At 44.3% G+C, this 24,000-nt stretch overlaps 1 protein-coding gene across 1 annotated transcript in view; it reads right to left on the bottom strand.

Annotated features, from left to right (window-relative positions):
* LOC139391058 (netrin receptor UNC5A-like) overlaps positions 1–24,000 on the bottom strand; it is a 491,035-nt gene that overhangs the window by 257,035 nt on the left and 210,000 nt on the right. The window lies entirely within an intron of this gene.

Below are 24,000 nucleotides of genomic sequence, written 5' to 3'. Positions count from 1 at the left end.
TATCGCTGCAGAATGCTGTGGTAGCCATGTTGGTTAAGTGTGCCTTGAATTCTAAATAAATATCTGACAGTGTCACCAGCAAAGCACCGTCACTCCATCACACCTCTTCCTCCATGCTTCACGGTAGGAACCACACATGCAGAGATCATCCGTTCACCTACTCTGCGTCTCACAAAGACACTGCGTTTGGAACCACAACTCTCTAATTTGGACTCATCAGACTGAAGGACAGACTTTCACCAGTGTAATGTCCATTGTTTGTGTTTCTTGGCCCAAGCAAGACTCTTCTTATTATCGGTGTCCTTTAGTAGTGGTTTCTTTGAAAAGTTGATGGTGAGATATGTCTGTTACTCAAATTCTGTGAAGCATTTATTTGTGCTGCAATCTTGAGGCTGGTACCTCTAATGAACTTATCCTCTGCAGCAGAGGTAACTCTGGGTCTTTCCTTTCCTGCGGCGGTCCTCATAAGAGCCAGTTTCATCATAGCGCTTGATGTTTTTTTTTTCAAAGTTCTTGAAAGTCTCCGGATTGACTGACCTTCATATCTTAACCCTCCTGTTGTGTTCGTTTCATGTTAATTCATTCTGTGTTCCTGGTCCAAAATGGCCGACCCCATTATAGCTGATTATAAATCCATAATAATACATATATTATCAACTAATGTTTTGTTAGATCTTTTTATCAACTTAAGTTCTTGTGAACATTACAAGTTTTGAACTTCTATTTGCTATTTATGGCGTGTAGGCCTCATTGACCTGAGCTCATACAACTCATTTTTGAGTAAAAAAAAAGCAGAATGTATGGATTATTTTGACTATAACAAATACTCAGATGAAACATATTGGCTATTTATCACAGACTACTTTGTCAAAGTTTAACAAGGACTCTCTCCTCCTCACCAGTGTCATGATCAAAGATAGGATCAAGAGCCTCATGTACAGTATATCGTTTGGTCATTGTGCTACAACAGAATGAATTGTGAGCAAGGCCTCAAAGCTTGTTATACCAGAGCTGTGAGAAAAGTTTGATATATTATTGAAACAATGTTGCGATTGTCAACAGGTGTGGTTCCCGTTGGGGTTGCCATGGAAGCCAAGAAGGGGTGTGAGGTGTGTGCGCGCGTGTGTGTGCTGAAACACACATGCATGTGGGGGTCTGGGAGAGGAAGTCTGATGAATGGGCATGTACCTGAACTCAATTTTATTCACTAATTGCAGTCTCACCCATTCATTTCTAATGACAGGTCATTTTTGACCGGGAACACCACAGGTGTACAAAAGTGAAATAAAACACCCAAAATGTCATGAAAATTATCTAAATGTATGTTGTGTGTTCAGATGCCCTGTGTGGACAAAAGTCATGTGACCTTATGACAATCAGATTAAATGAACTACATTCAACTTGTAAATCGGTCCAATTCGACCAGAACACAGCAGGAGGGTTAAAGTAAGATGATTTATCTTTGCTTATCTTGCCATTATATGGGCTGAAAGGGCTGTATACCAACCCCTACCTTGTCAGCTCAGGGGTTTGAACTTGCAACCTTTCGGTTATTAGTCCAATGCTCTAACCACAAGGCTACCCTGCCACCCTGTACACCAACCCCTAACATGTCACAACACAACTGACTGGCACAAACGCATTAAGAAGAAAATACTTTCCAGAAATGTACTTTTAACAAGGCACACCTGTTCATTGAAATGCATTCCAGGTGACAACCTCGTGAAGCTGGTTGAGAGAACGCCAAGAGTGTGCAAAGCTGTCATCAAGGCAACGGGTGAAGAATCTCAAATATATTTAGATTTGTTTAATACTTTTTCTGGTTACTACATGATACACATGATATATGTGTTATTTCATAGTTTTGATGTCTCATTTTTATTCTTCAATGTAGAAAATAGTTTTCAAAAATAAAGGAAAACCCTGGAATGAGTAGGTCAGTCCAAACTTTTGACTGGTTCAGTTTAAATGTGATCAATTACATTGACAGAAGAGACAATCTATCTGTAACATTAAAGCTGATCTATCACCCCTAGTAAAAAAAAAAAGAACCTTACAAATCAACAACAGCATCAGCTGTACACAGAAATAACCCTGGTAGGGATTGTGTGTTCCAACCACAGGTGTTCACAGGTTGGAAATGTGATAATTCATTAATTCACACAAGTTCTTAAAGTAGATTTCTAAATGAACAACCTGACGTATTTAAATCATCTGTGATAAATAAAACAATAGAGTCAGACCCACCCATGATAATGTAGTCAGTAAGGTTACTCAGCAGCAGACCCACCCATGATAATGTAGTCAGTAAGGTTACTCAGCAGCAGACCCACCCATGATAATGTAGTCAGTAATGTTACTCAGCAGCAGACCCACCCATGATAATGTAGTCAGTAAGGTTACTCAGCAGCAGACCCACCCATGATAATGTAGTCAGTAAGGTTACTCAGCAGCAGACCCACCCATGATAATGTAGTCAGTAAGGTTACTCAGCAGCAGACCCACCCATGATAATGTAGTCAGTAAGGTTACTCAGCAGCAGACCCACCCATGATAATGTAGTCAGTAAGGTTACTCAGCAGCAGACCCACCCATGATAATGTAGTCAGTAAGGTTACTCAGCAGCAGACCCACCCATGATAATGTAGTCAGTAAAGTTACACAGCAGCAGACCCACCCATGATAATGTAGTCAGTAAGGTTACTCAGCAGCAGAGTCCCATTGCATGATAATGTAGTCAGTAAGGTTGCTCAGCAGCGGAGTCCCATTGCATGATAATGTAGTCAGTAAGGTTACTCAGCAGCAGAGATTCCCATGCATGATCATGTAGACAGTAAGGTTACTCAGCAGCAGAGATTCCCATGCATGATAATGTAGACAGTAAGGTTACACATCAGCAGAGAGTCCCATGCATGATAATGTAGACGGTAAGGTTACTCAGCAGAGAGTCCCATGCATGATAATGTGGACAGTAAGGTTACTCAGCAGCAGAGTCCCATGCATGATAATGTAGACAGTAAGGATACTTAGCGGCAGATGTAGGTAGCTACTCAAATATTGTTTCATTATTTCATGTCGTTCTCTCCGTGTAAAATGTTGCCTTTTTTAAAAACACAGTTTATTCATAGGGTAGTGTCGCAAATTGAACCCTATTCCCTATATAGTGCACATCTTTAGACCAGGGACCTATGGAACCCTATTCCCTATATAGTGCACTATTTTAGACCAGGGCCCTATGGGAATGCATGTGTTTGTTATGTAAGGTATAGGGTGATTGACAGACGGATAGAACATGTGATTGACAAACTGATAGAACATGTGATTGACAGACTGATATAACAGGTGATTGACAGACTGATAGAACAGGTGATTGACAGACTGGTAGATCAGGTGATTGACAGATAGAACAGGTGATTGACAGACTGATAGAACAGGTGATTGACAGACTGATAGAACAGGTGATTGACAGACTGATAGAACAGGTGATTGACAGACTGATATAACAGGTGATTGACAGACTGATAGAACAGGTGATTGACAGACTGATATAACAGGTGACTGACAGACTGATAGAACAGGTGATTGACAGACTGGTAGATCAGGTGATTGACAGATAGAACAGGTGATTGACAGACTGATAGAACAGGTGATTGACAGACTGATAGAACAGGTGATTGACAGACTGATAGAACAGGTGATTGACAGACTGATAGAACAGGTGATTGACAGACGGATAGAACAGGTGATTGACAGACTGATATAACAGGTGATTGACAGATAGAACAGGTGATTGACAGACTGGTAGAACAGGGAAAGCCCACAGCCTGTAGTTACAGAGACTGAAGGTGTGTGTTATGTTTTTCCAGTTCCCTGAGGGTAGAGAGGGACTGGACCTCTGTCAGATGGCCTCCATCTCTTTATCTGTCTAACACACCTGGGCCCACACCTGCATGGGATGACACACACACACACACACACACACACACACACACACACACACACACACACACACACACACACACACACACACACACACACACACGTACACACACCCTCCCTCCCTCCCTCCCTCCCTCCCTCCCTCCCTCCTCCATACCTCTCTCCTCCATACCTCTCTCCTTCCCTCCCCCCTCCTCCATAGTTCTCTCCTTCCCTCCTCTCTTCTCCCTCCTTCATACCGCTCTCCCTCCCTCCTCCCTCCTCCATACCGCTCTCTCCCCCCTCCTCCCTTCTCCCTCCTCCATCGCTCTCTCCCTCCCTCCTCCTCCCTCCTCCCTAGCTCTCTCCCTCCTTCCCCCTCCACCATAGCTCTCTCCCTCCCTCCTCACTTCTCCCTCCTCCATAGCTCTCTCCCTCCCCCCTCCTCCATAGCTCTCTCCCTCCCTCCTCACTTCTCCCTCCTCCATAGCTCTCTCCCTCCTCCCTCCTCCATAGCTCTCTCCCTCCCTCCTCCCTTCTCCCTCCTCCCTCCTCCATAGCTCTCTCCCTCCCTCCTCCCTCCTCCATAGCTCTCTCCCTCCCTCCTCCCTCCTCCTTCCTCCATAGCTCTCTCCCTCCCTCCTCCCTTCTCCCTCCTCCATACCGCTCTCCCTCCCTCCTCCCTCCTCCATACCGCTCTCCCTCCCTCCCTCTTAGTTTGAAGGCAGGGGAGTTTAAGGTAATCTGACTGAAGAGGGTTTAGTTTGAAGGCAGGGGAGTTTAAGGTAATCTGACTGAAGAGGGTTTAGTCTGAAGGCAGGGGAGTTTAAGGTAATCTGGGTGACGAGGGTTTAGTCTGAAGGCAGGGGAGTTTAAGGTAATCTGGGTGACGAGGGTTTAGTTTGAAGGCAGGGGAGTTTAAGGTAATCTGGGTGACGAGGGTTTAGTTTGAAGGCAGGGGAGTTTAAGGTAATCTGACTGAAGCGGGTTTAGTCTGAAGGCAGGGGGAGTTAAAGGTAATCTGACTGAAGAGGGTTTAGTCTGAAGGCAGGGGAGTTTAAGGTCATCTCAGGGAGGGGTGTGGGCGAATGTAAATGTAAACATTCAATAGAGACACTGCATACTGAAATCTCATCACACACCAATTACCATGATGGCGTCATACATGAGGATGGAGCTACATACATATGTCCATAGCGCACCTGCATACTATAGCAGACATATCTGAAACTCAAATTATCTTGATCTTGACTCAGAATATCATGATTTTGACTCAGAATATCATGATTTTGACACATAATATCTTGATTTTGACACATAATATCTTGATTTTGACTCAGAATATCTTGATTTTGACAAATAATATCTTGATTTTGACACATAATATCTTGATTTTGACAAATAATATCTTGATTTTGACACAGAATATCTTGATTTTGACACATAATATCTTGATTTTGACTCAGAATATCTTGATTTTGACACATAATATCTTGATTTTGACACATAATATCTGGATTTTGACACATAATATCTTGATTTTGACACATAATATCATGATTTTGACTCAGAATATCTTGATTTTGACACATAATATCTTGATTTTGACACATAATATCTTGATTTTGACACATAATATCTTGATTTTGACACATAATATCTTGATTTTGACACATAATATCTGGATTTTGACACATAATATCTTGATTTTGACACATAATATCTGGATTTTGACAAATAATATCTTGATTTTGACACAGAATATCTTGATTTTGACAAATAATATCTTGATTTTGACTCAGAATATCTTGATTTTGACACATAATATCTTGATTTTGACTTATGATATCTTGATTTTGACTCAGAATATCTTGATTTTGACACAGAAAAGATTGATCTTACACCTGTTAGGTCTAATGAATGACAAACAAATGTAATTTATTTAATGTAAAACGATGTCTTTTAACTGCTGCTCCTCCTTCCGTGTTCATACGGTCTTGTTGTAACGCTGCGTCTCTCAGGATAAGACCATCTGCCAACCGAATAATAATGTAGAAACAAGATGCATTTTGGGTTTTAATGGAGGAGGAGGGAATTAAAACATTAGACCTGTTTATGTTCTGGTCCTCCTTTCACCTTTTACACTGGAGTTGGAGCTGGAGTTGGAATTGGAGCTGGAGTTGGAGTTGGAGTTGTAGCTGGAGTTGGAGCTGGAGTTGGAGTTGGAGCTGGAGCTGGAGTGGGAGTTGGAGTTGTAGCTGGAGTTGGAGTTGAGAGGTGTCCATCCCTCCATACTACCACTCTCTCTTTCTGTGCCTTTCCCATCTCTCTTTTTCCATCTCTCTTTTGCTGTCTGTCTCTCTGTCTCTCTGGCTCCCTGTGTCTGTCTCTCTGTCTCACTGTCTCTCTGTCCATCTCTCTGTCTCAGTGTCTCTCTATGTCGGTCTCTCTGTCTCCCTGTCTATCTGTCGCTGTCTCTCTGTATCTATGTGTGTCGCTGTCTGTCTGTCTCTTTGTGTCTCTGTCTCCCTGTGTCTTTCTCCCTGTATCCCTGTGTCTCTCTCTTTCTCCCTGTATCTGTCTCTCTGTCTATCTGTCTCCCTGTGTCTTACTCCCTGTATCCCTGTGTCTGTCTCTCTTTCTCCCTGTGTCTTTCTCCCTGTATCCCTGTGTCTGTCTCTCTGTCTATCTGTGTCTGTATTTTTCTCTTTGTCCCTTTGTGTCTCTGTCTCTTCGTGTCTCTGTGCCTATGTCTTCCTGTCTCCCTGTCTTTCTGTCTATCTGTCTGTCTGCATGTCTCTCTGTTGCTGTATATCTGTCTTTCTGTGTGCCTATCTCTGTTTCTGTCTCTGTCTCTGTCTATGTCTCTCTGTGTCTCTGTCTCTATGTCTCTGTCTCTCTGTGTCTGTCTCTCTGTGTCTATGTCTCTCTGTCTGTCTTTTTGTGTCTCTGTCTCTCTGTGTCTCCATGCATGTTTGTTTTTCTCTCTGTGTCTCTGTCTTTCTGTCTCTCTTTTGTCTCCATCTCTCTCTATCTCTATCTAGCTCTCCAAATCTCTCTTTCTCTCATCCTACAGTAACAGTACGTACATATCCCAACCGGAAGCCAGGAATTACAGGCAACATCCGCACTGAGCTAACTTCTTGATGCACCCATCATTTTCGTCAACCACCGCTGAATTGCAGAGCGCCAAATTCAAATTAAATGAATAAAAATATGTCATCTTCATGAAATCACAAGTGCAATATAGCAAAACACAGTTTAGCTTGTTGTTAAAACCTCTTGAAGCTAGGGGGCACTATTTTTATTTTTGGAAAAATAACGTTCCCAAAGTAAACTGCCTATTTCTTAGGACCAGATGCTAGAATATGCATATAATTGACAGCTTAGGATAGAAAACACTCTATAGTTTCCAAAACTGTAAAAATATGGTTGATATCCCTTTCAACGGGCAATAGGGATGCATAGAAAGACAGGGGTTTCAAAATAGAGAACACTTCCTGGTTTGATTTTCTTCAGGTTTTCGCCTGCAATATCAGTTCCGTTATACTCACAGACACTATTTTGACACTATTCTGCCTTGGAAGCAGGCGGAAGCAGAGAAGGAGGGACAGAGACGATGTCGGGGAGGTAGGCCACAGAAACCCCAATATTTTTGGGGGGAGTAGTCGGCAGGGCCGAGGTGTGAACCAGAGCCAGTCTGGGAGAAGGAGTATTTGGAGTAGAGAGAAATGGGAGAGTTGTTGAGTTGGTGGAGGTTTTGGAATAAAGGAACGTGTTGTCAGTTTGGTGCCACCTGAGTCAGCTCCCCGTACTCGTCCTGAGAAGTGGGTTAAAGTTCCGGAACAATTGAAGCCGGCTATACGCACCAGATCTTCAGTACGTCTCCACAGCCCGGTACGTCCTGTGCCTGCTCCTTGCACTCTCCCTGAGATGCGTGTCAACAGCCGGTGCCACCTGTACCGGTCCCACGCATCAGGCCTCCAGTGCGATCCCCAGTCCAGAGCTTCTGGCGACAGTTTCCAGTCGAGAGCTTCCGGCGACGGCCCACAGTCCGGAACCTCCCGAGACGGTCTACGGTCTGGAACCTCCAATGACGGTCCACAGTCCGGAACCTCGAACGACGGTCCACAGTCCGGAACCTCCTGAGACGGTCTACGGTCCGGTTCCTCCAGAAACGATCCACGGTACGGAGCTTCCGGCGATGATCCTTGCACAAGAGCCGCCATGGAGGAAGACATCGTATCTGCGAGCGGAGTGGGTACTTCGCCCCGCCCCAGAGCCACCCCCGACGGTAGATGCCCACCCGGACCCTCCCCTATTGAGTCAGGTTTTGCGATGGGAGGGGGGGGTACTGTCACGTCCTGACCACGGAGAGCTGTTAATTTCTCTATGTTGGTTCGGGGCGTGATAGTGACTAGGGTGGGTCATCTAGGTGATTAATGGTTTATGTTGATCTGGTATGGTTCCCAATCAGAGACAGATGTTTATCGTTGTCTCTGATTGGGGATCATATTTAGGTGGCCATTTTCCTCAATGTGCATTGTGCTTTGTGGTACGTTTCGTTTGTGCTTGTTTGTTTTGTTTGGTGAGTTTCTATTAAGTAAAATATATGGAACTCTACGCACGCTGCGACAATCATTATGACGATCGTGACTCTCGTCCTCCTCTCCTCTATCCAACAAAAGCTTTACACCGATGTGCTTCAATATTGTTACGGGTTAACACATTTTTTATTTTATTTTATTCCTTCCCTTTTCATATTCTTTTTAAATTTAACATGTCAATTTAAGAACAAGTTCTTATTTACAATGATGGCCTAAACCGGCCAAACCCTAAACTCGGGCAACACTGGGCCAATTGTGCGGCGCCCTATGGGACTCCCAATCACAGCCGATTGTGATGCAGCCTGGAATCGAACCAGGGTCTGCAGTGACGCCTCTAGCACTGAGATATGCCACTTGGGAGCCCAAGCTAGATGGAAACTAGATAGAAACTCTTGTTTGCAACTGTTGGACTAATGATTACACTCTAGATGCAGGCAAGACTGTGCAAGGTGATATTGAATGTGTCACTGTCTGTCACCTTGATTACTCAAAAGTCTCTTGACCTGTGTGCACCTACAGTACATTGTGAACGTTCATTCATAGGCTAGGTTGTAGCAACGTCATGCTGGGTAAAGGGAAAATGTGAGTATCATGCAGTAACCTAAACGTATCAATGTTAAATTGAACTGGGTGAATGGAGTAATGAATGAGAGTCATCCAATATGCTGTAACAGAAAGGCCGTGCTTATTAAACATGTTTTATTGTTGTAAACGGCACTGACCACCACTGTACCCTGTTTATACATAGTTACAGTTAAAGTCAGAAGTTTACATACACTTAGCTTGGTAGTCATTATAACTCGTTTTTCAAACACTCCACAAATGTATTGTTAACAAATTATAGTTTTGGCAAGTCGGTTAGGACATCTACTTTGTGCGGGACACATAATTTTTCCAACAATTGTTTACAGACAGATTATTTCACTTATAATTCACTGTATCACGATTTCAGTAGGTCAAATTATGACAAATTACATCATTTGAGTCAATTGGAGGTTTACCTGTGGATGTATTTCAAGGCCTACCTTCAAACTCAGTGCCTCTTTGCTTGACATCAGGGTAAAATCAAAAGAAATCAGACCTTAGAAAAAAGATTGTAGACCTCCACAAGTCTGGTTCATCATTGGGAGCAAATTCCAAACGCCTGAAGGTACCACGTTCATCTGCACAAGACAGGGTGTTTTTACTAGGATTAAATGTCAGGAATTGTGAAAAAAATGTATTTAAATGTATTTGGCTAAGTTGTATGCACACTTCTGACTTCAACTGTATCAGATATCAGATAACAGATCACATATATCAGTTAACACATATCAGATAACAGATAACACATATCAGATAACAGATAACAGATAACACATAACACATAACAGATATCATATATCAGATATCAGATAACAGATAACAGATAACAGATAACAGATAACATATAACAGATAACATATAACATATAACAGATAACATATAACATATAACAGATATCAGATAACATATAACAGATATCAGATAACATATAACAGATATCAGATAACAGATATCAGATAACATATAACAGATATCAGATAACAGATATCAGATAACATATAACAGATATCAGATAACAGATATCAGATAACATATAACAGATATCAGATAACAGATATCAGATAACCTATAACAGATATCAGATATCAGATAACAGATATGTGAATGGTGAATGTAAACTTCCGATTGTATTTGGTACAAATAATTCCTTAAATTCTAGACCTGAATCTGGTAATGAATGGTGTGGCTGTTGAACATGTTGAGGAGACTAAATTACTGGCCTGACTGACTGACTGAATCACTTATTTTTATAAGAAACATTAAAGTGTTGAAAACCCCAAATTGTAACAAATTGCTTGCATAGTCAACTTACACACAGCTGTGACACACACAGTTATCCCACCAGAATTGACACCAGGGGGCTTTTCTCTCTCTCTCTCTCTCTCTCTCTCTCTCTCTCTCTCTCTCTCTCTCTCTCTCTCTCTCTCTATCTCTCAGGAACAATACCTTATCCACCTTCCCAACACAACACACCCCAACCCAGTTCTCCTCTCCTGGTTGACTGCTAGTTACTGTAGGAGGACTGTGATTTGATACTTGTTTGAGCACACTGACTGTGAAAATGCATCTGGTGAGATGTTCCTTGGGGCCAGACACACAAAGCAGTACCTGTCAAACCACTGAGCTCCTGTTTAGATAGGCAGCTGCTCTGCCAATCAAAACCCTCTGTGGATTATTTAACTGTCATGTCCCTCCCCCCTGCCTCACTGCCTCCCTGCCTCCCTGCCCAGATCCACTATTATAAATCCAGTCAGAACAGAACAGCCGATGTTGAGAAAGACATCAGAGAAGAAGAAGACTGTATTTTGACGAGAAGAGGACAAACGGGATGAAAATACTGATGATGGTTTCTCTCTCTCTCAATTTTTATAATCAATTTAAGGGGCTTTATTGGCATATAAACAATAAAATAACCAATAAAAATGAACAATAAACGTTACACTGACAGAAATTCCAAAAGAATAAAGACATTACAAATGTCATATTATGTATATATACAGTGTTGTAACGATGTGCAAATGGTTAAAGTACAAAAGGTAAAATAAATCAACATAAATATGGGTTGTATTTACAATGGTGTTTGTTCTTCACTGGTTGCCCTTTTCTTGTGGCATCAGGTCACACATCTTGCTGCTGTGATGTAACACTGTGGTATTTCACCCAGTAGATATGGGAGTTTATCAAGATTGGGTTTCGTTTTTAATTCTTTGTGGTTCTGTGTAATCTGAGAGAAATATGTCTCTCTAATATGGTCATACATTTGGCAGGAGGTTAGGAAGTGCAGCTCAGTTTCCACCTCATTTTGTGGGCAGTGTGCACATAGCCTGTCTTCTCTTGAGAGCCATGTCTGCCTACGGTGGCTTTTCTCAATAGCAAGGCTATGCTCACTGAGTCTGTACATAGTCAAAGCTTTCCTTAAGTTTGGGTCAGTAACAGTGGTCAGGTATTCTGCCACTGTGTAATCTCTGTTTGGGGCCAAATAGCATTCTAGTTTGCTCTGTTTTTTTGTTAATTCTTTCCAATGTGTCAAGTAATTATCGTTTTGTTTTCTCATGATTTGGTTGGGTCTAATTGTGTCGCTGTCCTGGACCAATGGGGACTCACTTCCTGTAACGTATGAAGGAGTGGACCAAAACGCAGGTAAGTGTTCATGATAAATTTAATACTCAAAACACTCGAACAAAATAACAAAGAGGGAAAACCGAAACAGTCCTGTCAGGTGCAGACACTAAACAGAAAACAACTACCCACAAAACCCAAACAAAAAAGGACAACTTATATATGATCCCCAATCAGAGACAACGGTAGACAGCGGCCTCTGATTGGGAACCACACCAACATAGATATAAAGAAACTAGAATGCCCACCCTTGTCACACCCTGGCCGTGTCACAAACCTCTCTATGGCCAGGGTGTGACACATTCTGGTGGTTGTAGAATTTAATTTATTTTCTGGATTTTGATAAATAGCGGGTATTTGCGCAATTCTGCTCTGCATGCATTATTTTGTGTTTTTTCGTTCACAGCTTTGTGGAAGTTACCTGTGGCGCTTATGTTCAGGCCAAGGTATGTATAGTTGTTTGTGTGCTCTAGGGCAACGATGTCTAGATGGAATTTGTATTTGTGGTCCTGGTGACTGGACCTTTATTGGAGCACCATAATTTTGGTCTTACTGAGATTTACTGTCAGGGCCCAGGTCTGACAGAATCTGTGCAGAAGATCTAGGTGCTGCTGTAGGCCCTCCTTGGTTGGTGACAGAAGCACCAGATCATCAGCAAACAGTAAACATTTGACGTCAGATTCTAGTAAGGTGCTAGTAAGACTGTTCTAGAGCCCTCTCCAATTTGTTGATATATATGTTGAAGAGGGTGGGGCTTAAGCTGCATCCCTGTCTCACCCCACGGCCCTGTGGGAAGAAATTTGTGTGTTTTTTGCCAGTTTTAACCGTGCAGTTGTTGTTTGTGTACATGGATTTTATATGTCGTATGTTTTTTCCCCAACACCACTTTCCATCAATTTGCATAGCAGATTCTCATGCCAAATTGAGTGGAAGCCTTTTAAATAATCAACAAAGCATGAGAAGACTTTGCCTTTGTTTTGGTTTGCTTGGTTGTCAATTAGGGTGTGCAGGGTGAATATGTGGTCTGTCATACGTTAATTTGTTAAAAAGCCAATTTGACATTTGCTCAGTACATTGTTTTCACAGAGGAAATGTACGAGTCTGCTGTTAAAGATAATGCAGAGAATTTTCCCACGGTTGCTGTTGATGCATATCCCACTGTGGTTATTGAGGTGAAATTTGTCCCCACTTTTGTGTATTAGGGTGATAAGTCCTTTGTTCCAAATATTGTGGAAAATCCCAGAGCTGAGGATGATATTAAAGAGTTTTAGTATAGCCAATTTCAAATTGGTGGTCTGTATATGTTATCATTTCATTTCATTCAACTCCACAGGATTTTTTGGGGTTGGAGGGTTCTTATTTTGTCCTGTAATTCATTCAATGTAATTGGAGAATCCAGTGGGTTCTGGTGGTCTTTAATAGTTGATTCTAAGAATTTTATATATTTTTGCTGTTTGTTCTTTGTTACAGAGACAAAATGATAAGTGGTTTATCCATACATTTCCGTCTTCCGATAGAAAATTATTTGTTTTGCTGTTTGTTTAGTGTGTTATTATTCAGTTATTTGGCTTTGATGTTTGAGTATTTCTCTGTTCAAGTAGACTGTGATTTTACTGTGATCTGATAGGTGTATCAGTAGACTGACCATGAAGAAACTCTGAGTTGAGGTCAGTGATAAAGTAGTCTATAGTACTACTGCCTAGAGATGAGCTATAAGTGTACCTATTATAGGAGTCCCCACCGAAGCCTATCATAAACAATAAATACACCCAGCATCCAACAGAGCTGCAGGAGCTGTGACCCGTTTTCGTTGGTTATGTTGTCGTAGTTGTGTCTAGGGGGACTTGTGGGGGAGGTAATGCTGTTACCTTCAGGTAGGTGATTGTCCCCCTGTGTGCTGAGAGCGTCATTTATCTCTCTCTCTCTCATTTTCCCCCATCTCTCTCCCTAATCCAGGACCGTAATGTTATTAGACGTGAAATACCTCTACCTGCCTCCGAGCAGGTATTTCACATCTTAAAGCTCACTAGAACCAAGGATCGTGGGACAGAGAAGGAGATCATTCCATATAATCATCAATTTAGTTCATTTAGAAGGGTAAATATCACCAAGCATACACACCCACACCCACCCACACACACACACACACACACACACACACACACACACACACACACACACACACACACACACACCCACACACACACACACACACACACACACACACACACACACACACACACACACACACACCCACACCCACACACACACACACACACACACACACACACACAAACACTCCTACAAGTCAAGCATAGACAGATCGTATTGATAATCAATCTCTCTCCTTGCGAGGATTCAACCATAGAGGAAGGTAAATAAATACAACCAATCAGAGGACAGACAGGCTGCATCCTGAACGGCACCCTATGTCCTTACATAGTGCTCTACCCTATGGGCCCTGGCCTAAAGTAGTGTAGTACGGATAGGGTGTTTATTGGGACTCAGCCGTTCCGACTTCCAGCTGGAACATGGGTGCTGTTTGAGTGACAAGTATAATGCCTTTTCAACAGTAAACCACTGTTAGGGCTACAGCATATGTGTGTGTGTGTCCGTGTGTGTCCGCGTGTGTGTGTGTGTGTCCGTGTGCGTGTGTGTGTCCGTGTGTTTGTCCGTGTGTGTGTGTGTGTGTGTGTGTGTGTGTGTGTGTGTGTGTGTGTGTGTGTGTGTGCTTGTGCGTGTCCGTGTCCGTGTGTGTGTGTGTGTGTGTGAGGACAAAAGCCTTTGAAGAATGCGACAACACCATGATAACAGCGGTTTCACTTCCTGGTTCAATATTACTGTTATTATATCTCCTGTTCATGGCTTAACAAATCAAATCAAATCAAATTGTATTTTGTCACATGCCCCCGAATACAACATGTGTAGAACCTTTACAGTGAAATGCTGACTACAACAGGTGTAGAACCTTTACAGTGAAATGCTGACTACAACAGGTGTAGAACCTTTACAGTGAAATGCTGACTACAACAGGTGTAGAACCTTTACAGTGAAATGCTGACTACAACAGGTGTAGAACCTTTACAGTGAAATGCTGAATACAACAGGTGTAGAACCTTTACAGTGAAATGCTGACTACAACAGGTGTAGAACCTTTACAGTGAAATGCTGAATACAACAGGTGTAGAACCTTTACAGTGAAATGCTGAATACAACATGTGTAGAACCTTTACAGTGAAATGCTGACTACAACAGGTGTAGAACCTTTACAGTGAAATGCTGAATACAACAGGTGTAGAACCTTTACAGTGAAATGCTGAATACAACAGGTGTAGAACCTTTACAGTGAAATGCTGAATACAACAGGTGTAGAACCTTTACAGTGAAATGCTGAATACAACAGGTGTAGAACCTTTACAGTGAAATGCTGAATACAACAGGTGTAGAACCTTTACAGTGAAATGCTGAATACAACAGGTGTAGAACCTTTACAGTAAAATGCTGAATACAACAGGTGTAGTTGTAGGCTCAGGGTCAGGACAGACAGGCTCAGGGTCAGGGCAGGCAGGCTCAGGGTCAGGGTCAGGGCAGACAGAACGGTCAAAACCACGGAGGACTAGAAAACAGGAGCAAGAAACAGACAGGAGCCGGGGAACAAATGCTGGAAGGTTTCACGAAAGAAAAAAGAACTGGCAACAGACAAACAGAGAACACAGGTATGCAGAGGATAATGGGGACAAATGGGTGACATCTGGGGGGGGGGGGGGGTGGAGACAAGCACAAAGACAAGTGAAACAGATCAGGGTGTGACAAAGTCTCAAGGTTTTGCTCGCCTGAGGTAGAGTATCTCATGATAAGCTGTAGACCACACTATTTACCAAGAGAGTTTTCACCTATATTCTTTGTAGCTGTCTATTTACCACCATAAGCCGATGCTGGCACTAAGACAGCACTCGACCAGCTGTATATAATGAGCTGTATAGGGCCATAAGCAAACAGGAAAACGCTCATCCAGAGGCAGCGCTCCTAGTGGCCGGGGACGTTAATGCAGGGAAACTTAACCTATTTCCTACCAGGAGGTTACATGTGCAACCAGAAGGAAAACAATTCTAGACCACCTTTCCTCCACACACAGAGACACATACAAAGATCTCCCCCGCCCTCCATTTGGCAAATCTGACCATAATTCTATCCTCCTGATTCCTGCTTACAGGCAAAAATTAAAGCAGGAAGCACCAGTGACTCAGTCAATTGGAAAGTGGTCAGATGCTAAACTAGACTGTTTTGCTTGCACAGACTGGAATATGTCCCTTGATTCTTCCGATGGCATTGAGGAGTACATCACATCAGTCACTGGCTTTATCAATAAGTGCATTGATGACGTCTTCCCAACAGTGACCGTACGTACATATCCCAACCAGAAGCCATGGATTTCAGGCAACATTCCCACTGAGCTAAAGGGTAGAGCTGCTGCTTTCAAGGAGCAGGACTCTAACACGGAAGCTTATGAGATATTCCGCTATGCCTCAGACGAACCGTCAATACAGGACTAAGATTGAATCGTACTACGTCCAACGCTCATCGGATCTGGCATGGCTTGCAAACAATTACAGAAGCACAGCCACGAGCTGTCTAGTGTCCCGAGCCTACCAGACGAGCTAAATTACTTCTATGCTCGCTTCGAGGCAAGCAACACTGAGGCATGCATGAGAGCATCAGCTGTTCCGGACCACTGTGTGATCACGCTCTCTGTAGTCGATTTGATCTTTAAACAGGTCAACATCCACAAGGAACGCAGGGCCAGACGGATTACCAGGACGTGTACTCCGAGCATGCACACGGCAAGTGGTACCGGAGCGCAAAGTCTAAGTCCAAAAGGATTCTTAACAGCTTCTACCTCCAAGCCATAAGACTCCTGAACAGCTTACCAAATGGCTACCCAGACCCCTCTTTTACACTGCTGCTACTCGTGGTTTATTATCTATGCATAATCACTTTAACTCTACCTACATGTACATATTACCTCAATTACCTCGACTAACTGGTGCCCGAACCCATTGACTCTGTCCCGGTAACCCCTGTATATAGCCTCCACATTGACTCTGTACCGGTACCCCCTGTATATAGCCTCCACATTGACACTGTACCGGTACTCCCTGTATATAGCCTCCACATTGACTCTGTACCGGTACACCCTCTATATAGCCTCCACATTGACTCTGTACCGGTACCCCCTGTATATAGCCTCCACATTGACTCTGTACTGGTACCCCCTTATATAGCCTCCACATTGACTCTGTACCGGTACCCCCTGTATATAGCCTCCACATTGACTCTGTACCGGTACCCCCTGTATATGGCCTCCACATTGACTCTGTACCGGTACCCCCTGTATATAGCCTCCACATTGACTCTGGCCCTGTACCCCCTGTATATAGCCTCCACATTGACTCTGTACCAGTACCCCCTGTATATAGCCTCCACATTGACTCTGTACCAGTACCCCATGTATATAGCCTCCACATTGACTCTGTACCAGTACCCCCTGTATATAGCCTCCACATTGACTCTGTCCCGGTACCCCCTGTATATAGCCTCCACATTGACTCTGTACCGCTACCCCCTGTATATAGTCTCCACATTGACTCTGTCCCGGTACCCCCTGTATATAGCCTCCACATTGACTCTGTACCAGTACCCCATGTATATAGCCTCCACATTAACTCTGTACCGGTACCCCCTGTATATAGCCTCCACATTAACTCTGTACCAGTACCCCCCGTATATAGCCTCCACATTAACTCTGTACCGGTACCCCCTGTATATATATAACACTATTGTTATTTACTGCTGCTCTTTAATTATTTGTTATTCTTATCTCTTACTTTTTTGGGGGTATTTTCTTAAAACTGCATTGTTGGTTAAGGGCTTAAAGAAGGAAGCATTTCACTGGTCAACAACTCTTGTATTCGGTGTGAAAAACACAATTTGATTTGATTTGATTATTATGTCATCGTTCTTTCGGGATTGTAACGGGAACCCACACAAAATCCTGGAAAACTGTCAAATCCCTGAAGGGTTCTAATTCTTCCTCTCTGCCACAACAAATTAATCCAGACACCGGCCTCATTGCGTAAACAAATGCCATCACTGATGCATTTAATCACAATTTTATTTCAGCGGGTGATCTCTTTGAAATAACTAGGTCTCTGTCTTCCTTGTTAAAATAGAGATTTAAAAAAAGGATCTCTCTCTCTCTCTCTCTCTCTCTCTCTCTCTCTCTCTCTCTCTCTTTCTCTCTCCATCTCTCATCAGATTCATTTTGTAGAGACAGGAGATTGGCAGTGTGAGTAGACGATTTCTTATACAGACAGAAACAGGATGGGATTTATTTGATTGTGTTTCATCTGATGGGGTTGACGCTTAATGTGGTCCCGAAAGCTGCCGTCTCCGTCACCCTTGGCAACGCCGTGACAACGCCGGGTCTCTCAAGTGGGAAAATACACGCGTTCCTCATTCCTGTCTTCCTGTCTCAACGCACACGGATGATTGTCGTCTTCATGTCTTCCTGTCTCAACGCACACGGATGATTGTCATCTTCATGAAAATGATTGATTATTATTGTGATTTTCTTCTGCTGCTGCTGATTGAAATGATTGCGTACAGCTGGACTGATATGATGAAAACACTGCATGGGAAAAATGAGGAGATATGGTGCCCTTTCACACGACACTCTACTGCCGTCTATCTAGTGTAAAAGAGATAGATGGTTATATACAGCACAGTAGTCTGGCTAGTACAACAGGTAGATGCCATGACCTGGAGATAAACAGCACTGACGAAAACACTGAATAATGTGACTAAGAAATACAGATTCACTCGCCATGAGTGAATGGTAGTTACCAGACTCGTAAACCTCCTGCCTGATTTATATAGTTACAAGACTCATATACCTCCTGTCTGAGTTATATAGTTACAAGACTCATATACCTCCTGTCTGAGTTATATAGTTACAAGACTCATATACCTCCTGTCTGAGTTATGTAGTTACAAGACTCATAAACCTCCTGACTGATTTATATAGTTACAAGACTCATATACCTCCTGTCTGAGTTATATAGTTACAAGACTCATAAACAGTGAATTTGGAAAGTATTGCGACCCATTGACTCTTTCCACATTTTGTTACATTACAGCCTTATATATCCTCATCAATCCACATAGTGACAAAGCAAAAACAGGTTTTTAGAAGTGTTTTCTAATTTATTAAAAATAAAAAACTGAAATACCTTATTTAGATAAGAATTCAGATCTTTTGCTATGAGACTCAAAATTGAGCTCAGGTGCATCCTGTTCCCATTGATCATCCTTGAGATGGTTCTACAACTGGATTGGAGTCCACCTGTGGTAAATTAAATTGATTGGACATGATTTGGAAAGGCACACACTCTCTATATAAGGTCCCACATTTGACAGTGAATGTCAGAGCAATAACCAAGACATAAGGTCGAAGGAATTGTCTGTAGAGCTCCAAGACAGGATTGTGTCGAGGCCAGGATCTGGGGAAGGGTATCAAAAAATGTCTGCAGCATTGAATGTCCCCAAAAACACCATGGCCATCTTTTGTTTTTATTTAACTAGGCAAGTCAGTTAAGAACAAAATTCTTATTTACAATGAAGGCCTACCCCGGCCAAACCCAAACCTGGACGAGACTGGGACAATTGTGCGCCGCACTATGGGACTCACAATCACGGCCGGTTGTGTTACAGCCTGGAATCGAACAAGGGTCTGTAGTGACGTGTTTAGCACTAAGATGCAGTGCCTTAAATCGCTGCGCCACTCGGGAAGAAGTCAAGTCAAGTCTGTTCCTAGAGCTGGGCGCCTGGCCAAACTGAGCAATCGGAGGAGAAGGGCCTTGGTCAGGGAGGTGACCAAGAACCGGATGGTCACTCTGACAGAGCTCCAGAGTTCCTTTGTGGAGATGGGAGAACCTTCCAGAAGGACAACCAGCACTCCACCAATCAGGCTTTTATGGTAGAGTGGCCAGACAGAAGTCACTTCTCAGTAAAAGGCACATGACAGCCTGCTTGGAGTTTGCCAAAAGGCACCTAAAGACTTCGCAGACCATGAGAAACAATATTTTCTGGTCTGATGAAACCAAAATTGTACCATTTGGCCTGAATGCCAAGCGTCACTTCTGGAGGAAACCTGGCACCATCCCTACGGTGAAGCATGGTGGTGGCAGCATCATGCTGTGGGGATGTTTTTTAGTGGCAGGGTCTGTGAGACTAGTCAGGATCGAGGGAAAGATGAACGGAGCAAAGTACAGTGAGATCCTTGATGAAAACCTGCACCAGAGTGCTCAAGAATTCAGACAGGGGCGAAGAGTACTCAGTACAAAGTACTGAGTAAAGGGTCTGAATACCTATGTAAATGTTATATATATATATATATATATATTTTTTAATACATTTGCAAAAATGCCTATAAACCTGTTTTTGCTTTGTCATTATGGGGTATTGTGTGTAGATTAATGAGCGAAAACACCCAGATTTAATATATTTTAGAATAAGTCTGTAATGTAGCAACGTGGAAAAAGTCAAGGGGTCTGAATGCTTTCTGAATGCCCTGTCCCTCCTGCCTGAGTTTTTTTCCAGTTGTAAATGATGGTCTCGTCGTATGATATATTTTAATACCCTATTTAATACCGTACCACTCCTAACGTGTCCTGTCCTCTACAAATCTGCATCCCAAACGACACCCTATACCTTACCTAGTGTCTATGGGGGGGGCCTTGGTCAAAAGGAGTTCACAAGGAAATTGGGACCCGTTTGGGACACCACTTGGGAGAATATGACCTTCCTTCCTCTTACAACCTGCCGGCTTTATCGTCACGGTGATCCCTCTGTCTGGCCTCCATCAATACCGTACGTTATGCTGCTCAAAAATCTTTTAAACCATCTAGCTATTACTTCCTGAAACATCTAAATAATCTTGTGTTATTACGGTGTCACTGGCCAAAGTCCCAAATAGAACCCTATTGCCTTTATAGATAGGGCTCTGGGCAAAAGTAGTGCACTTCATAGGGAATAGGGTGCCATTAGTGAATCAACCACTATAGGTTTTCATCTTTATAAAATATGTATTTCCTGATTGACCGAGTGGTTTTTAATGCGATTTTGTAATTCATGTTTTTTTTTATCTGAGGGAAAGAGAAGCTGGGTTTAGAGAAAGCAGATCTTATTTATTTAATACATACAGCAGGATTAATTATAGGAATAGAGGAGGGATTAAACATAGACCTGTCCTGTCTGGATTCTGTCCTGTCTGGATTCTGTCCTGTCTGGATTCTGTCCTGTCTGGATTCTGTCCTGTGTTGGGATTCTGTCTTGTCTGGATTCTGTCCTGTCTGGATTCTGTCCTGTCTGGATTCTGTCCTGTCTGGATTATGTCCTGTGTCGGGATTCTGTCCTGTCTGGATTCTGTCCTGTCTGGATTCTGTCCTGTGTTGGAATTCTGTCCTGTCTGGATTCTGTCCTGTCTGGATTCTGTCCTTTCTGGATTCTGTCCTGTCTGGATTCTGTCCTGTCTGGATTCTGTCCTGTCGGGATTCTGTCCTGTCTGGATTCTGTCCTGTGTCTGGATTCTGTCCTGTCGGGATTCTGTCCTGTCTGGATTCTGTCCTGCCTGGATTCTGTCCTATGTCGAGATTTCAGTATGTGTCTGGATTTCTGTCTGTCTGTCTATTTTAAATTGTAACGTGGATTAATTAGATATTTTGTTGTTGAACAATTGTGCAAACTGAACTGTCTTCTATTTTTACTTACTAAAATGCAGGGACATTTAGGAGTACATTTAACAGTCCTCAGTTTCTAATGGATGGGGTGGCTGAACAGAGCAGTAATTAAACATGATCTTTAATGGGCTATCAGCCTATCGGAGAACAGTCCAGCACACAATTTAAGCCGAAGCTGATACGCTGCTATCTTCAAATTCCTGAGAACCCTGAGCTCTAATGAACAGCAGGGAATAGGAGAAGCAGGAGAGGGGAGGAGAGGGGAGGGGAGAATAGGATAGGAGAGGAGAGTGGAGGGGGGGAGGGGAGGAGAGGAGAGGGGACGGGAGGGGAGAATAGGAGAGGAGAGTAGAGGGGGGGAGGGGAGGAGAGGAGAGGGGACGGGAGGGGAGAATAGGAGAGGAGAGGAGAGTGGAGGGGAGAATATGATAGGAGAGGAGAGTGGAGGGGGGGAGGGGAGGAGAGGAGAGGGGACGGGAGGGGAGAATAGGAGAGGAGAGTAGAGGGGGGGAGGGGAGGAGAGGAGAGGGGACGGGAGGGGAGAATAGGAGAGGAGAGGAGAGTGGAGGGGAGAATAGGATAGGAGAGGGGAGGGGAGGAGGGGAGGGGAGGAGAGGAGAGGGGACGGGAGGGGAGAATAGGATAGGAGAGGAGAGTGGAGGGGGGGAGGGGAGGAGAGGAGAGGGGACGGGAGGGGAGAATAGGAGAGGAGAGTAGAGGGGAGGAGAGGAGAGGGGACGGGAGGGGAGTGGAGGGGAGGGGCAGGGGAGGAGAGGAGAGGGGACGGGACAGGAGGGGAGAATAGGAGAGGAGAGGGGAGGGGAGGGGAGAATAGGATAGGAGGGAGGAGGGGAGGAGAGGGGAGGGGAGGAGAGTGGAGGGGAGGGAGAGGGGAGGAGAGGAGAGGGGGCGGGAGGGGAGAATAGGAGAGGAGAGTGGAGGGGAGGGGAGGAGAGGGGAGGGGAGGGGAGGAGAGAATAGGATAGGAGGGAGGAGTGGAGAAGAGGAGAGGAGAGGGGGGAGGAGAGTCCTGGATGATTATAATAGCCTTGAACCGCCTGCTAATTGATAAAGCATTATTAGCTGCAGCCTTGTAATAGGACTTGTATTTCATCCTGTCCTGTGCGGCCGGACGACGGAGGAGTCGAGAGAGACCGAGGTGGAGAGCGAGAGAGAGCAGTTGGTGACAGGGCCCAGAGACAGACACCGCCAGGGGGTTGAAGGGCAGACCAGAGGAAAACTAACATTATGGTATAACACGGTGAGAAAAGGGATACTAAGAGATTAACCAAGGTGGTTAACGTTACCTTGACAACCGAAACATAAATGGTTGTCAAGCCCACAACCTTAGTAATCACACCACAGATTACTAATATGAGCTTTACATGATGTATCCATGGAGATGGAGGTAATACAACCCAACACCAGAACGCTGGACCAGTTCCCAACTAGACTGAGTGTACCTGACAGTCACAACAAGCTGCAGCGCTTAGGGCAGAGCTGGAGGAGGTGGAGAAGGTGGAGGAGATGGTGGAGGAAATGGAGGAGGTTTAGGAGATTGAGGAGATGGTGGAGGAGGTGGATGAGATGGAAGAGGTGGAGGAGATGAGGAGGTGGAGGAGATGGAGGAGGTGGAGGAGGTGGCAGGAGGTGGAGGAGATGGAGGAGATGGAGGAGGTGGAGGAAATGGAGGAGGTGGCAGAGCTGGAGGAGGTGGAGGAGATGTAGGAGGTGGAGGAGATGCTGGAGTAGGTGGAGGAGGTGGCAGGAGATGAGGAGGTGGAAGAGGTGGCAGGAGGTGGAGGAGATGAAGGAGGTTTAGGAGATTGAGGAGATGGTGGAGGAGGTGGAGGAGATGGAAGAGGTGGAGGAGATGGAAGAGGTGGAGGAGATGAGGAGGTGGAGGAGATGGAGGAGGTGGAGGAGGTGGCAGGAGGTGGAGGAGATGGATGAGATGGAGGAGGTGGAGGAGATGGAGGAGGTGGAGGAGGTAGAGGACATGGAGGAGGTGGATGAGGAGGAGGAGGAGGTGGATCAGGTGGAGGAAGAGTTGGAGGAGGTGGAGGAAGTGGAGGAGATGGAGGAGGTGGCAGAGGTGGAGGAGGTGGAAGAGCTGGAGGAGGTGGAGGAGATGGAGGAGGTGGAGGAGATGCTGGAGTAGGTGGAGGAGGTGGAGGAGGTGGAAGAGGTGGCAGGAGGTGGAGGAGATGGAGGAGGTGGTAGAGGAGATGGAGGAGATGGAAGAGGTGGAGGAGATGGATGAGGTGGAGGAGATGAGGAGGTGGATGAAATGGAGGAGATGGAGGAGGTGAAGGAGGTGGCAGGGGGTGGAGGAGATGGGGGAGGTGGAGGAGGTGGAGGACATGGAGGAGGTGGATGAGGAGGAGGAGGTGGAGGAAGAGGTGGAGGAGGTGTGGAGGAGGTGGCAGAGGTGGAGGAGGTGGGTGAGGTGGAGGAGGTGGATGAGGTGGAGG

The sequence above is a fragment of the Oncorhynchus clarkii genome, chromosome 31, assembly GCF_045791955.1.
Source record: "Oncorhynchus clarkii lewisi isolate Uvic-CL-2024 chromosome 31, UVic_Ocla_1.0, whole genome shotgun sequence".
Classification (NCBI taxonomy): Eukaryota; Metazoa; Chordata; class Actinopteri; order Salmoniformes; family Salmonidae; genus Oncorhynchus; species Oncorhynchus clarkii.
The sequence above is the reverse complement of the archived record's forward strand: the minus strand, read 5'-3'. Positions and strand labels throughout refer to the sequence as shown.